The 15,820-nt window shown below is 37.9% G+C and overlaps 1 long non-coding RNA gene across 2 annotated transcripts; it reads right to left on the bottom strand.

Moving 5' to 3' along the window:
* Positions 1-6,457: 6,457 nt before the first annotated feature.
* On the bottom strand, positions 6,458-7,694 carry LOC113075436 (uncharacterized). Of its 2 annotated transcripts, XR_003280935.1 has the most exons (3): positions 7,325-7,694; positions 7,042-7,155; positions 6,458-6,548 (listed from the first exon to the last, which is right to left on the bottom strand). It is a non-coding gene; the product is annotated as an uncharacterized LOC113075436 (long non-coding RNA). The 2 variants fall into 2 exon arrangements; XR_003280934.1 differs by lacking the exon at positions 7,325-7,694 and having other exon boundaries at positions 7,042-7,289.
* Positions 7,695-15,820: the final 8,126 nt, after the last annotated feature.

The following is a 15,820-nucleotide window of genomic DNA, read 5'->3' as shown; positions in this document are numbered from 1 at the left end:
ACAGAGCTCTCGTTGCAGGAGGAAAAACCCGTGGCGGAAGGTTTGTGTTTACATCAATGACGCGTGGTGCCGCGATACTGTTGTGATCAGCAAACACTGCTCACCCCTGGTGGAGTTTATGATTATTAAGTGACAGCCGTTCTATCTGCCGAGGGAATATACTGCTATACTGCTCATTTCGGTGTACATTCCCCCGTTCAACATCAATCAGCAACAAGAACGACGCACTAAATGAACTGCACCAGCACATCAGTGAGCAGCAGACAGCACACCCTGATGGTTTTCTCATCATAGCTGGGGATTTCAACCATGCTGACTTAAAGAGTGTGTTTCCAAAAATACACCAACACATTAACTTTCCCCCACCTCGGAGCCTCAGGCCACATCACTGTCATGCTAATGCCTGTGCACAGACTGCTCATTAAAGTCGCCAAACCAGTTCAAAAACAGATTCACGTGTGGCCAGAAGGATCATCAGAGGTTCTTCAAGAGTGCTTCAACACAACTGACTGGGACATGTTTAAGCAGGCTGTCACATGCCATAACACCACTGACCTCCATGAGTACTTGGAGACCGTCACTGCCTACATCAACAAGTGTACTGATGATGTAACGGTCACAAAAACCATCACTGTCCGGGCCAACCAGAAGCCGTGGATGACAGGGGAGGTCTACAGACTTCTGATGACACGGAACGCTGCCTTCAGAGCTGGAGATGAGGTGGGTCTGAGAACAGCCAGGGCCAACCTGTCCCACGGCTTTAGAGAGGCTAAGAGACAGTACTCCAGGAGGATAGCCCATCAATTCAGCGACAGCAGAGACACTAGGAACCTGTGGCAGGGGATACAGACCATTACAGACTACAAGCCCCCATCACGGACCTGTGACAACAACATCTCTGTGCTAAATGAGCTGAACACCTTCTGCACTCGCTTTGAGCAACAAAACAGCACCACTGCACAGAAGACTCCACCTCCTCCCGGTGACCAGGTGATGACGCCTTCAGCAGGATCAATGCACGCAAAGCTCCGGGCCCTGACAACACCCCTGGGCGTGTACTGAAAGACTGTGCAGCAGAACTCACTGATGTCTTCACAGACATTTTCAACATCTCACTGAGTCAGGCTGTTGTTCCCACATGCTTCAAAACTTACAACCATCATTCCAGTTCCGAAGAAGCCATCTCCATCCTGCTTCAATGACTACTGTCCTGTTGCAATTACTCCCGCCCTCATGAAGTGCCTTGAACGGCTAGTTATGCAGCACATCAAGTCTGCCCCCTCCTCCTTGGACCCCTTCCAGTTTGCATATCGGTCCAACCGCTCGACCTGATGATGCCATCTCCACTACCCTCCACTCAGCACTCACAGATCTGGACAAAAAAGGACTCATATGTCAGATTTGCTGTCCATTGACTTCAGTTCAGAATTCAACACAATCATCCCTCAACAGCTTATTTACAAACTGATCCAGCTGGGGCTCAACACTTCGCTGAGCAACTGGCTGTTGGACTTTCTGACTGGAAGACCTCAGGCAGTACGGGTCGGCAGCAGCACATCCAGCACCATCACACTGAACACTGGGGCCCCCCAAGGATGTGTGCTGAGCCCCTTCCTCTTCACTCTGCTGGCCCATGACTGCACAGCATCACACATCTCCAACCTTTTTATTAAGTTTGCAGATGACACGACTGTGGTGGGTCTCATTAGCAACAAAGATGAGACAAACTACAGGAGCGAGGTGAGCCGTCTGGCCAGGTGGTGCAGGGACAACAATCTCTCTCTGAACGTGGAGAAGATGAAGGAGATTGTTTTTGACTTCAGGAGAGCGCACACTCAGTACGTTCCTCTGACCATCAACGGTGCGACTGTGGAGAGAGTGAGCAGCACCAAGTTCCTGGGTGTACACATCACAGAGGACCTCTCCTGGACTGAAAACACTGCAGCACTGGCCAAGAAATCACAACGGCGTCTCTACTTCCTCCGCAAACTGAGAAGAGCCAGAGCCCCACCCCCCATCATGTACACCTTGTACAGAGGCACCATCGAAAGCATCCTGTCGAGCTGCATCACTGTGTGGTATAGCGCCTGCAACCCATCCTGCCGAAAGACTTTGCAACTCATAGTGAGAGCACCTGAGAAGATCATTGGATCAAGATCATTTGCACTATCTGCCTGTTGCCTTCAATTTATTTAATTTTATTTTTAATTTTATTATATGTCTTTTTTTTAACATTCCCTTATTGCATAGTTGTATCTACATTTTATATTTGATCTAGATTTTTAGGCTTTAATGTTAATGTTATCTGTATGCACCGGGGTTTGAGAGTAACGCAATTTCGATTCTCTGTATGTATGTACTGTACATATGGAAGAATTAACAATAAAGCAGACTTGAACTTGAACTTGAACAGTGTACACAATGTAGGCCTACACAGATAAAATAATTTATAATAAGCACTGCAATATTTCATAAAAAAAATAAGAATTTTCAATTTTGTTTTCATGGTGACTAAGAAACTAAACAGTTAATCACACCGTTACTGCTCTACAGTAAAATTATACTTACTGTAGTTTCTCCAGTTTGAATTGTGGGTTCATCAGTAGATCACCGAGGCTTTTCACTCCAGAGTCTCCTAGTTCGTTGCCACTAAGGTTCAGTTCTCTCAGGTGTGAAGGGTTTGATTTCAGAGCTGAAGTTAGTGCAGAACATCCTTCATCTGTCATATAACAACAGCTTAAACTGCATTAGAAAGAGAGCATAAAAAGAGAGAAGAAAACTTAAGTCACAAAATAAATAAATTAAATCATTTAAAAAAACTGACAGAGGAAGAGGCTCTGAGTGCCTTTGGATAATTTGTTTATTTATTTGTTTAAATTAATTATTTGTAATTTTACCTTCGAAACAGAAAAACAAATAAACTTTTCGTTTATCACACATTTGATGCTTGTTTCTTTGGTGTAGATTTTTGTTCTGATCTCTGATCTCATGCATCAAGATCAAAAATGTTTTTCACACATTAAAAAAAGCAAAACTTATACAAAGCCATAACCAGAGCTGCTGCCATCATTCCGATGGTAAAATGTTCCTTTAAAGGGACAATAAGTAACTTTTTAGGTATTTTATTATCTAAAATCAATATTTTTATTCATAAATATGCCCTCAATGGTGTGCAAATACCTATGCCAATGTTTAAACTAATCCTTGTAAATGAAGATTTATTATCTTTATATACATGGGACGGGTAGGTCGACGGAGGCTTCCATGTAGTTCCGCCATCTTGCAAAACTATAATAGCAGAGAGGGACAAAAAGTACTAAGCCAACGCGTTTCCACAACGCGTTTTCGGTCAGAGCCAGAAACGCAGGTGCAGAGCAGTGAGAGGCGCTTGAAACTGCACCGGCAAGTTTAAAAGTCTGGATTGCATTCTTATTATGGACCATTCATATGCCGCGCCACAGGAGAAGAAAACATCGTCGCCAAAACAGTCAAAAATAGAACGTAAAAGGATACGTGACCGTAGATTACAGAAAACAAGAGTTAATGTCGGGGAAGCTTTTTCTAGGTGGAAAGAGCTAATGCTGGATAAAGATTTCAAAAGAGACGCTGAAGTGGCCTGTTTTCTTCTCGACAGGTAAGTCAGTGTTTGATGATGATATCTAACAATGCACATAATTCAGAAAATATAACGAATAAAGAAGACATAACTACTAATTACAATAATTCATGTTTTCCACAGTCAGTAATTCATACTGTAAAATTCGTTTGTTAGTTGTCATGTTGCAGTTTGTTTGAAATAACACACCTGTTCACCTGAAGGAAAACTCGACGAAGTGCTATTAGAAGACATCCTGTCAAAGCTTTTTGGTACATATCGCCTACCGTAGATGCAACGCGCATTTGAAAAAGCGAGGCGCTGGAGAGCAAAATTAGTTTGAATGCAAAATACAATTTCACCACTAGATGGGAGTAATTCCTACTCACAGTCCCTTTAACATACTGCTCCAGAACATATCATCAATGATGTTTCCAGGGACCATCAGGTGTTTTCGTGTCTTTCAACAACCATACACTCTTGCCCAGATGACCCAAGCAGGGTTGACTGTCTTCTGATCCACAACCACCATGCAGAAACCTCCATTGCCTTTGTGGCTGACTTAATGCCCCATTATCTGCTGGTCCTTCTGATGCCCAGCATGTCATAAACTCTGCAGAGAGACTCGGGCACAAACCCCTCTGCAACCTACCTTAATTGGCACTGTGTGAAAACAGGAATTTCAGGATAAATCTGACATGGGAAATTTCAGTGAAACTTACGACCCATGTATGAAAATTTCCAGTACACGACCATACACTAGAGATGCACAGAGATTTTAGGATACAGGATATTTCTGATTTCACACACTAGATCTGTTCAGAGATTTCCGGTACATCAGCCCTCTTGAAAATTAACCATGGTTTTATTATGGTAAAATTGTAAATTCTATGTTTTTTTGGCAGACTGACTGCCATTTGTATAACAACAATTTAACTACAAATAGGCTACCAAAATAATCTATGGTTATTGTAACCATCACCATGGTTAATTTATGGTTACCATGGTGGGTACAATAATCATGTTTTTTTGTTTTTATTTGTACTATGGTTAATATTGTAATTAAGGGAGCAAGCACGAGCAAACATGAGCAAGTCGTGTTTATCGGTTAAAAATTAATCGTCCAGTCATTTTAAATCCGTAGGCTAGTTTTAATTAAATCAAGTATTTTGAAAAGAAAAGAATCGCAAAATTTGATTGAGATTAATAAAATAAAATCCACACTATTCGTGGTAGTGCTGTATTTCGGGTTGTTTGTAGTTTGGTAATAGATGTAATGAAAAGTAATATCATGCGTATCAGTTGAAAGTATCTATATACATCGATACTGATGCGAGTATCAAAAGTATCGATACTCTAACAAAAAATATTGATACTAAGGTGTGTTTTATTTATCAGTGATGTTTTTGTATTTAACAAAAAAATAATGCACTGAATTGGACAAAAAAAACCAAGTTAGTAAATAATTGTGTATGATAGAACTAGTTCACTATCTGTCGATCACTACAAGTTATGTCAAACGACATATGGGGTCCCACTTGGAAGGCCAGTCATCTCTGAGTTTAACCTCTTCAGCTCTGCAGCATATTTTGAATTTTTTACAGAATTAGGCATACCAGAATTTAAAAGAGAGCCCTACTCGCATACTTTGGAATAAATTGATACAAATGGTCTCATTTGACAGAAAACTCTCTGAATTTTAAAACATGGGTAAAATATTGCAGATTTTGTATTTTATATGTTTACAATACTGTGATAAACACTGACAAAAAGTCATATTTTTATTATTATTTTTTATTAAGTTTTTATTTAAGAGTCTGTAATTTAGGACTTGTTTGGTCTATGTCGCTTCAGACAATCTCTTTTGATTCCACTAGGTGGCATTAAACAGGAGAAAAAAGAATTTTTTTGATAACATCTTCTAAGCAAAAGTTATTTAGCTTTAATATAAAGGAGGCGTTAGGCTCTCCAAGTGTACTTTTACAGTCACCATTTTTGATTACTGAAACCAGCAAGCATACCTGAACTTAAAAGACAGCCCTAACCACATACTTTGGAATAAATTTATAAAAATGGTTTCATTTTACAGAAAACTCTCTGAATTTTAAAACATGGGTAAAATATTGCATATTTTGTACTTTATATGTTTACATTACTGTGATAAACACTAACAAAAAGTCAGATTTTTATAATTTTTTTAATTAAGTTTTTATTTAAGAGTCTGTAATTTAGGACTTGTTTGGTCTATGTCGCTTCAGACAATCTCTTTTGATTCCACTCGGTGGCATTAAACAGGAGAAAAAAGAATTTTTTTGATAACATCTTCTAAGCAAAAGTTATTTAGCTTTAATCGAAAGGAGGCGTTAGACTCTCCAAGTGTACAGTCACCATTTTTGATTACTGAAACCAGCATAGATGAACTTAAAAGACAGCCCTAACCACATACTTTGGAATAAATTTATAAAAATGGTCTTATTTTACAGAAAACACTCGTACGTTTAACACAAGCACAAGATATTGCATATTTTGTCTTTTGTATTTTTACTATATTGTGATAAACACGGAAACAAAGTCAGATTTGTATTATTTTTTAAAGTAAGTTTTTATTTAGGAGTCTGTTATTTAGGACCTGTTAGGTCTATTTCCCTGCAGAAAGTTTCTTTTGATTCCACTACGTGACAGTAAAAAGATAAAAAAATAATTTTGTTGATAACATCTTCTAAGCAAAAGTTATTTAGATTTAACTAAAAGGAGGTGTTGGAGTCTCCAAGCTATGTAGCTTTACCTGAAGAGACAGAATGTCTTATGTCTCCAAGTTTCCTCAAAAAACTCATGTCATGTAATAAGCAAAATAAGGCAAAGTTCTGTTCTTGCATTTTATTTTACACACACACACACACACAATAAGTATCCTGACTTGCTGGCTCCCATTCTTCACCACTGGATGCTACAACTGCAAAACAAAACAAAAATGTATAAATTTACACTGCAATCCCAAAATACATGCTAAAATGACAAAAATAATCCAGATATGCAAGTAACAGAAAGAGGAAAATAATTTGATTACACATACACCAATCCATGAGTATGTGTAAATAAATGAGAACAACCCTTGCATATCTTATGTATATGTGAATTGCATTCATGTGTTCGTTGCGTGTGTGTAATTCAAATATGTAACGAACACATGAATGCAATTCACATATACATAAGATATAAAAATGCACAAGGCAGTACACGTATATATAATACTGATAAATAAATTAATGCAAAAACAAATTAGCATGCAACTAACGAAGGCAACCGATGAATGCAATTCGCGTATACAAGAAAGACATAAACTGCACAAGGCAATACACTTATGAATGCAATCGATGAATAAATTAATGCAATAATAATATTAGCATGCAACTTACAAATGCTTGATACAAACAACGTATACTTACTCAAAATCAGGGTCTTCTCCCAGTTTGTAAGCAGCTTCTCTGACCGAGTCAAAGCTAGCTAGCATCGCTGCAAGTTTCAGTGTCGGACATCCGATCAAACTCCTCCAAAGCCGCCTCCACACCAACAAAAACTTTCTTGAAGTCATTTCTCAGAGACATTTAACTCTAACAGTAATAAAAGCACGCAATAATTCGCTTAAACGCTATCCAAAATCACAAACCAACTTCCGATCAACTCCTAATAATAATCTGCGCCCGTTTGCGCCGTTTTCTTTAGTCCCACCTCCTCAACTTTGGAAAGGAACAACTCGGGCTCTGAATGGTCTAGAAGCTTGATCGATGTGTCTATGGAGAGGGGAGGCTGTCAGCTTTCATGACATAGGACGCACTGCGTGATGACGTCATTGCAAGTCGAAAGGAATCAAAGAGAGTCAATACAAATACTGGTCATGTTTTACGCTGCATTGCATGTTTTGATCTGCGCATCTGAGACATATTATAGTGCCGTTTAGCCATGCATGCTCACAGACACACGAGAATGCTCTCATTTTGAAGAAAACAACCTAATGTAAAAGCTGATATAGGATTTTAGGCTAGTATGTGAGCACAGATGTAGTTATCAGCGCAGAAATATGACGCATACGTTTGCTTGTTCACATAAGTAATTTCAGTTTTCGTGATTATTTTGAAAATTATTATTTGTTATGTCACTGTAATGTATAAGATCGGTGAAATAAAGTACACAGTGACATTCCTGAGAGTGAGAGCTTTCATTTGATGTGTGACTTGTCCATGTTTGGTGAGTTTGTGTGCTATAAATATGAAATATGAACATTATTCATCTGATTTTCTCAAGGGGGGGTGGTTGTGGAAGAACGAATTTATACCTTATTATTTTCTTTTATGTAAAATTAATGCAAATACCATGGGACTTGCAAGAAAGCAGAGGTTCTACGCTTTCAAAAAAATACCATATATGACTAGTTTTGTGCTTCACAGTTTATAGATTTTTTAAAAATAGTATTATGACCTCCCCGCGGACCCACCGGTGGGTCCTAGGGCGTGGCCAGAGTTCAAGAGGTTAAGAGAAAATGCCAATGATAACTGTCTAGTGGATTTAACATACCGGAGCCACTCCCTGTGCCTACGGGTATAAATAGGCGACAGGTGCATCCACTCATTCAGATTTTTGCTTCGGAGCAAGTAGGAGTAGTCGATGTCAATATTCGCTACAAAGCCATTTCATCTCATGGTACTGTTCCTGTCCCTGCAGCAGTGATTCCCCTGGGTGTTTCGGCAAAAAGAGCTTTCTTTCCTAAAAGAGTTTCTTTCCTAAAAGAGCAAATCATGGATGATTCACACCTTTTTCAAGATGCCGTTTCGTCCATGTTCTTCTGGATAGGATCGTTTCCTGTCCTCGGTTGACAGTCACGAGCGTTGTCTGCAGTGTCTGGGCATCCAACACGCTGAGGCAGCACTCGTCGATGACTCATGCGTCTATTGTGTGTGTATGAGTTAAATCTATTAAATCTATTCTAAAGAAGCGTGAACTCAATGAACTTGGAAAATGTAACTGTTTCTAAACTTGTACACATTGACTAAATATCATTTGTGTTTTTTTGATGTCATGTATGTTTTTAAATTGTATGTAAATGCTGTTGTCTTGGCCAGGTCACTCTTGAAAAAGAGATTTTTAGTCTCAATGAGTTTTTTATCTGGTTAAATAAAGGTTAAAAAAATAAATAAAAAAAATGAGCAAGGCATCACTGCGATTGCATCTCTCACACCTCAAGGGGGGTGCAGCATACTCCTCTTTCGCCACCTGACCTGGTTTCTCTGGCTCGTACAGGTGATCGCCGGCTGGCGCTCTGGGAGATCTGAGGGTGACAGTGAGAGCTTCTCTGCCGGGCCACGCCCCATGGACCACTTACACGGAAGGGCAGCCCTACTACAGCGCCCGGTAATTTCAAAAATATTTACTTCAGACGAAGGTAAGTGTGAATATATAAACCATTTTGAAAAACATGTTTACAAGAACATAACATTAAATGTTGTTTGATGTTGTAATATTTTTAAATCTGTATTTCTAGCATGACAATGTTTCGAGCCATTTATTCAGCTTCAGCTGCTCTGGATATATTTGAGTGGGTCTATGTTGTAAAATTAGTCTGGATATCTGGGTAAACTGTTAACTGGTACTTAGCAACTGCTACGTAAATGTAAAAAAAAAGTTAGCTTTTAGTACACTATACATGTTTATTAATTAATGTTAGTTTAGCTAGTGTGCTTTAGTTGTTAACATGTTCCACATTGACAAATCTGAAGACAGGTTCTGCTCATCTGATTTCAAAGTCTCCAAACACTGCAGCTGACTTCTGATTCACCTAAATGTCCTTATTTTCAAAGTGCAGTGTAAATTTTACTTCTTTTGTTTTTGTCAGTGTTCTAGTTTTAGTGTTCCTATAGCTCAAGTGGTAGAGCATTGCATTTACAAGAACAAGGTTGGGGGTTTGCTGTAGCTCAAGTGGTAGAGCATTGCGTTTACAAGTACAAGGTTGGGGGTTTGATTCCCCGGGAACACATGATAGGTAAAAAATTTATAGCCTGAATGCACTGTAAGTCGCTTTGTATAAAAGCTTCTGCTAAATGCATACATTTAATTTAATTTTAAATTTATTGTGTACAAATCTACAATGTATTTAGTTTTATTATGATGTGATTTAAAGTATATGTTTTAATGTACATTTATATATTATGTTTTAAGGTCAGATAGCAAATGTTGCCATTCTTCTGAAAAACTGCTGGTCTTTAAAGAACAGTCATCAATCAGGTAACTTGAACATGGAAAGAGTTTTTAAATACCATTCAATTACTAAAGTAATCTTCTATTTTATTTAGTTGCTAAATCTGGAAGTCTTTATATCAACAGGCCAAATATGCTTATTCTACTTATTGTATGTTACCTCGTGAATTGCTGTATTGTTCAGCTAACAGTCGCCTGTTTTCATTACATTTGTGTCTTCATTTTATGGTTCATCATTCTACAGTAACTTGTGTTTAAACAATGAAAACTGTACAATGTATTTAGAGAAAATGTGTTTTATTATATTTTTAGAGGATCCTCTGTTCCCAAATCCAACCATTCATTTGTACAACTGGTGACAGTTTCCACATGATAAATAGAAAAGACATGGCATAGGATGATGGGGTATTGATATTTCACTAAAATTAGCCTGTTGTACTCACTGTTTCACACATACAGTTGTGGTCAAAAGTTTACATCACATTGCAGAATAAAAAAGTTATATAATAAGTGTTTTTTATGTATTATTATTTAGGACTGTCCTGATGAAGCTATTTAATTTAAAATATGTTTAGTCTGCTAGTCAGAATTATAGCTTATTAAATAAAAAATAAATTGTTTTGTGATAGTGTTTCATGAGTCCTTTGTCCTGAACAGTTTAAATGCCTGCTTTTATTGAAAAAAATCCTCCAGATCCCGCACTTTCTCAGGTTTTCCAGCATCTTTTGCATATTTGAAGCCTTTCCAGCAATGAATGTAAGATTTCAGATCCATTTTTTTTACAGTGCGCACAATTTAGGGACTCTTACACAACTATTTCAAAAGGTATACACATTTATTGATTCTGAAGAAAGCAACAATCCATTAAGAGACACAGGGTGTGGAATACTTGAACTGGATGATCAGGGAAAACCAAAGAATTTGTGGGACTTGCATGATTTTTCTGAAGAACAGCAGGCAGTTGAACATAAAAACAGCTGTGGGTAATCAAATTTGTGTAAACTTTTGAACATTTTTATAAATGAAACGTTTTCAGTTTTATAAAATCAGTAAATGTAAATATCTGTTATACTAAACAGTAATAAATAAATATAGAATACATTATGATCCCTCTTACTTTGACAAGATTATATATTCTGCTAGGGCAGTGATTCTCATACCTGTCCTGAAGTACCCTCTGTCCTGCACATTTGGTACTTCTCCCTCATCTATCACACCTGATTTAACTCATCAGCTCATTAGTGGAGACTGCAGGACCTGAAGTTGGTGTGTAAGATATAGATTTTAATCAGTTTAACCCTTGTGTGTTGTTCAAATTCACTACCCTTTCGTTATGATCGGGATGAAAACATCCACTAAATTAAACTGCTGTAAAAATTTATCAGATAAGTATTTTTTTCAATTTTATTTTGCATAAATCTATGAATAAACCTCAGTCCTGATCAAAACTACTAAATGTAAAAAAAAAAAAAATAATAAAAAAAGATTTTTACTCTTTAATTGCCAAGTTCCTACTGAGTTCTGTTTAATAATATTTGCAGTCCCTTTAAATGTTTGCAGTCTCACATTTGCTGAAACATTTTAACTGAGTTTTGTTGATGCCTTTCTGTGTTTGCGGATTTGACGCATATGACACATTTTTGTGTAGAAGGCCTGTAGCATTTAAAACATATAAAATGTAAAGTAATTTATAGACATTTACAGACACAAGAGTGTCCATTTATGGAGATTTAACTGCTTCTACCTGTACCCGGGATTTTGTGGAGATTTTACTTTTCATGCATAGGGATGAACGTAGATTTATCGGTGAGCGAGTAAACATTTACGTCCATGTCTGGGAGTTTATCGCGTTAGTGAGTGGACTGGAAAACTGCCGCACACAAAAGTCTTGTTTCTGTCAGTGTCCAGAAGTCAGAAACGCCAGAGCACATACATGGAAACCAAAACATTACACATACATGGAATGCCAAAAACATTCTATTTATGGGTTTGTGATGAGAACATTCCTGGAAATGCACCTTTTCATGCAGTGTGGCTTGTACCTTGCGACAAGCCATTGCTTCGACACTCTTCTACCAGCTCGGTACACTTGGTTATCTTCCTCTCATTGGTATCCTCAATACAATCCTCCCAGGGAACTATGAATTTTAAAAGGATGATCTGCTTGGAGGCTTTTGAGATCAGAACCATGTCTGGCCTTAGCCGTGTTATGGCAACAGTGTCTGAGAACATCAGTTGCTTTCCCAGGCCGACTTTCATCTCTCTGTCTTGTGCTGTTGACAGCAGGCCAAAGGAGGTGATCCTGTAGCTGGTGTTACCTTTTACCCAGCCTTGAAAAAAGTTATGGTCTTCTTCACTGGAGGTAGGTACTTGCAGTAAGTGATTCTGCTGGGATTGTACCTGCAATGGCCTTCTGGATTTCGTCATGATGTCAGCGATAACACTCCCACTCAGTGCTCTTTGAAAAGTGAATTTGCACTCCACCATTTATTTCACCTTGTCAAGACCATTTCAACCATCCTGCTGGCTCTCACTTCCTTGAGCAATGCTCATACCTCATTTTGGAGCTGTAACGTCCTCCTTGCCTTGTTACCAAGCTAGCCTGTTATTCCTTAAAACCACTGTGCAACATGTTCTGACCTCAATCACTGCCTGAGAGATTTTTGGTCACATGACTTGTGGTACTGCAAATTAACCACAACCCCTAGTCTTCTGATGGGGAGTTTCAGCATGATTTTTTGTTTGTTTGTTTGTTGTTGGGGTAGTCCCAGCCTTTTCCATAAGAACCTGCTGATTGTCATCTCAAAGCCCTCCACTGCAGATATCAGAACCTCGCAGACTAAGAGGGGCAAGAGGATCTTTGGAAGAATGCTGTTTGTATATATCTAAGCCTTGAAATTACCAGGTATGCCTGATTTGTCCACTTCAAATAACCAAGCTTCTAGCTCTTGCTAGATATAAAAAATCTTAAATACAACATGATTCGCAATCAAAAAATGATTGTGTAAAATCCAGTCAAGTGACCTTTGCTTCTATAGTGCATTTTATAATAAAGATGGTGTCAAAACGGCTTTATAAACATAAAAACAACCTTTTTAAGAACAAAAGCAAAAAAAGCGATCTTAATTTGATTCTTGCATGTAAATATTCCTCACCTCAATCTCTCCAGTTTACAGTGTGAATCCTCCAGTACGTCACATAAGTGCTTCACTCCTGTGTTTTCTATTTTATTCCCACTGAGGTCCAGTTCTCTCAGGTGTGATGGGTTTGATTTCAGAGCTGAAGTCAGGGTGAGACACTGTTTCTCTGTAATACTGCAAAGCCACAGACTGAGGAGAGAAGGGGAAAGGGAATGGGTCAGATCTATGATGATCATTTATGCTTTTGGAAAATTATTTTGTCATGGCTGACAATTTTTTTTTTTTTCATTTTAAACTGATGATTCAGAAATTAACACTAACTCTAAATAAATATTGCTCATTGTTAGTTTAATTAATACATTAATGTTAATAAATGAGTTATGATTATGACTTTGCACATAAAGCTTCATCGGTGAAGAAAAACTGGGTGAAAAGTGAACAACAGGAAGCAAACACTACAAAGGATTGTGCCCAAACAACACAAAACTACTGAAGCATTGTGACAACAAACCTCAGATATAAACTATTCACCTTACAGACCCCGTCTCCACAAAAAGCAACCAGAATTTTTTTTTTTTTTTGCAAATCTGCAACTGCCACAACTTTAATCAGACACCAGTGCTAAAAGGTGAAAAAAAAAATGCCTTATGATCATATAACCGGGACATTTGGAGCACCAAGATGAAACTCTGCATACACTTGCACCTGTTGGTCATTTATATTTTATATTAGTTTCTGTTTGTGCAATAGATGAATAACAATTTATTTATTTTAGATAATTTTTGTTTAGATATTTCTATTTTGTGGGAATCCCATGAATCATCTCCCACCTCCCGCACACACACGTGTGTCTATCCGCTCGCAGCAGCATCTTGTCCCGCACCGGACTCTGTTGCTTCGGGTCTCGTGGGTGAAAGTATCTAATCTACTGGCACTTGACTCACAGTGCATGTGCTACATCCTCTTTACAATCTCTAGATTATAAAAGACTCCATTCTATCAGCAATGTAACGCAGCAGTTACGTATAGAGACCTCGGCTTGTAACTATACTCTAATTACTATTTAGTTACTCCGTTACTAAAAAGTTATAAAATTACAGTAACACGTTACTAATAGGGCTGGGACAACGCGTCGAGGTCATCGATGACGTCGACGCAAAAAATACGTCGACGCAAAATATGCGCGTCGATTCGTTGACCTGTTTTTATTTCTCTAAAAAACGTTTGCAAAATGTGCGCTGAATATACGCGATGGCCGGATCAACATTCTGTCCAACGTTATATAACCAATCCAGGGGTTTTTCTGCATTTATCTTTTTATTTTTTTGGCGGCTGTCAAAGCCTTATTTGAACGGCGAGTGATGTACTGCTGCGCCTGACAAAGCGCGTACGAGAGAGAGCCCCGGCTGCGCACGCACACTCACAGTCTTCAAACAACACGAGCGCTTCTTGCTCTCTCTCTCCCTTGTGCATATTAATCAAAATCATTAAACACGACAGAAAAAGGGCGAAACATATGAACACCAAAGTTTCACTTTGAAACTTTAATTGTCTTCATATTCTCATAGTCTTCAAACTAAACGAGCGATGTCTTGCTCTCTCTGTCTCTTTCTCTCTCCCTCGGCTCATGCATATTAACCAAAATCATTAGACACGATAGAAAAAGGGCGGAACGCCAAAGTTTCACGTGGAGCATTTGGAGATTTTTTTTCTCTCCATGACAGGCTGCTCGCTCCCACTGTTAATTTTATTATTATTATTTTTTTTTTTTGGAAAAGCACTCTCTATATTAGCTTAAAGCCCTCAAGTTTACATTGGTTACTGTATTCTTTCAATTGCTCTAAACAAGTATTTTGGGTGACCTTTTTATTGAATGCTAGACATCAAGTTGTTGTTATTTTCATCTAAAATAATAACTTTCTTTCAGTAAGCTATGCGTTTTCAAGGCTTCAAGGTTTTTTTGAATGCTATCTCTACAAGTGCAAAGTAATGCATTCTTAGTCAGTCTTTAATTTTGTAATTTTTTTGCAATGTAAAGGAATTCATGTTTTTTTCATTCGGATATGTAAATCAACATGTATAAATTGTCAGTAGTCAATTAATAGGGAGATAATCGAAATCGAATCGGTCCGAAAAAATTAATCGTTAGATTAATCGATGCATCGAAAAAATAATCGCTAGATTAATCGTTTAAAAAATAATCGTTTATCCCAGCCCTAGTTACTAAGTAATGCCAACACTGAGGGAGGTAAACTGAAGACAACGTCAAGGTAGTTTGGACTGGAGCAGATGATCATGGCACAGAAGAACAGGAGGGCATACAGGTAGGCAGACAAGTATGTATCAGTATTCGACAAGCCCAGACAACAAAATGAGGGTGAGTGCTGTCTTTATATTAGTTTATGATGAATGATTATAGGTGCATATGTTTAATATTCCAGTGATGGTGAACGAGGGGGAGGAGTTGCAGGATCTGGTGCTGATAGTACAGGTGAGTCAGTGTTAAAGGCAAATGGTGGTTAAACACCTTGATATAATATCACCTATTTCCCATGTGTCCAGATTATTTTGGCCAACCCCTGTATGTGCATATAAAGGGACAGTCCACCCAAAAATAAAAAATTGCTGTTTATTGATGTAGATTACTTTTTTCTTCAGTAGAACTGTAGGTATTTATTTATTTATTTTTTAGCTTATACCGTGGTCCTTTGTGTTTTATAAAATGCAAATCAGTGGCTACCGATTTTTGAGAACAAAAAAAAAAAAAAAACATTCAAGTAACACAAAATCAATAACTGAGGCTCCTGACTATATATATATATATATATATATATAT

This window comes from Carassius auratus, unplaced genomic scaffold (assembly GCF_003368295.1).
Source record: "Carassius auratus strain Wakin unplaced genomic scaffold, ASM336829v1 scaf_tig00017057, whole genome shotgun sequence".
NCBI classification, from domain to species: Eukaryota; Metazoa; Chordata; class Actinopteri; order Cypriniformes; family Cyprinidae; genus Carassius; species Carassius auratus.
Note: the sequence above shows the minus strand (reverse complement) of the source record. Positions and strands in the feature narration are given on the sequence as shown.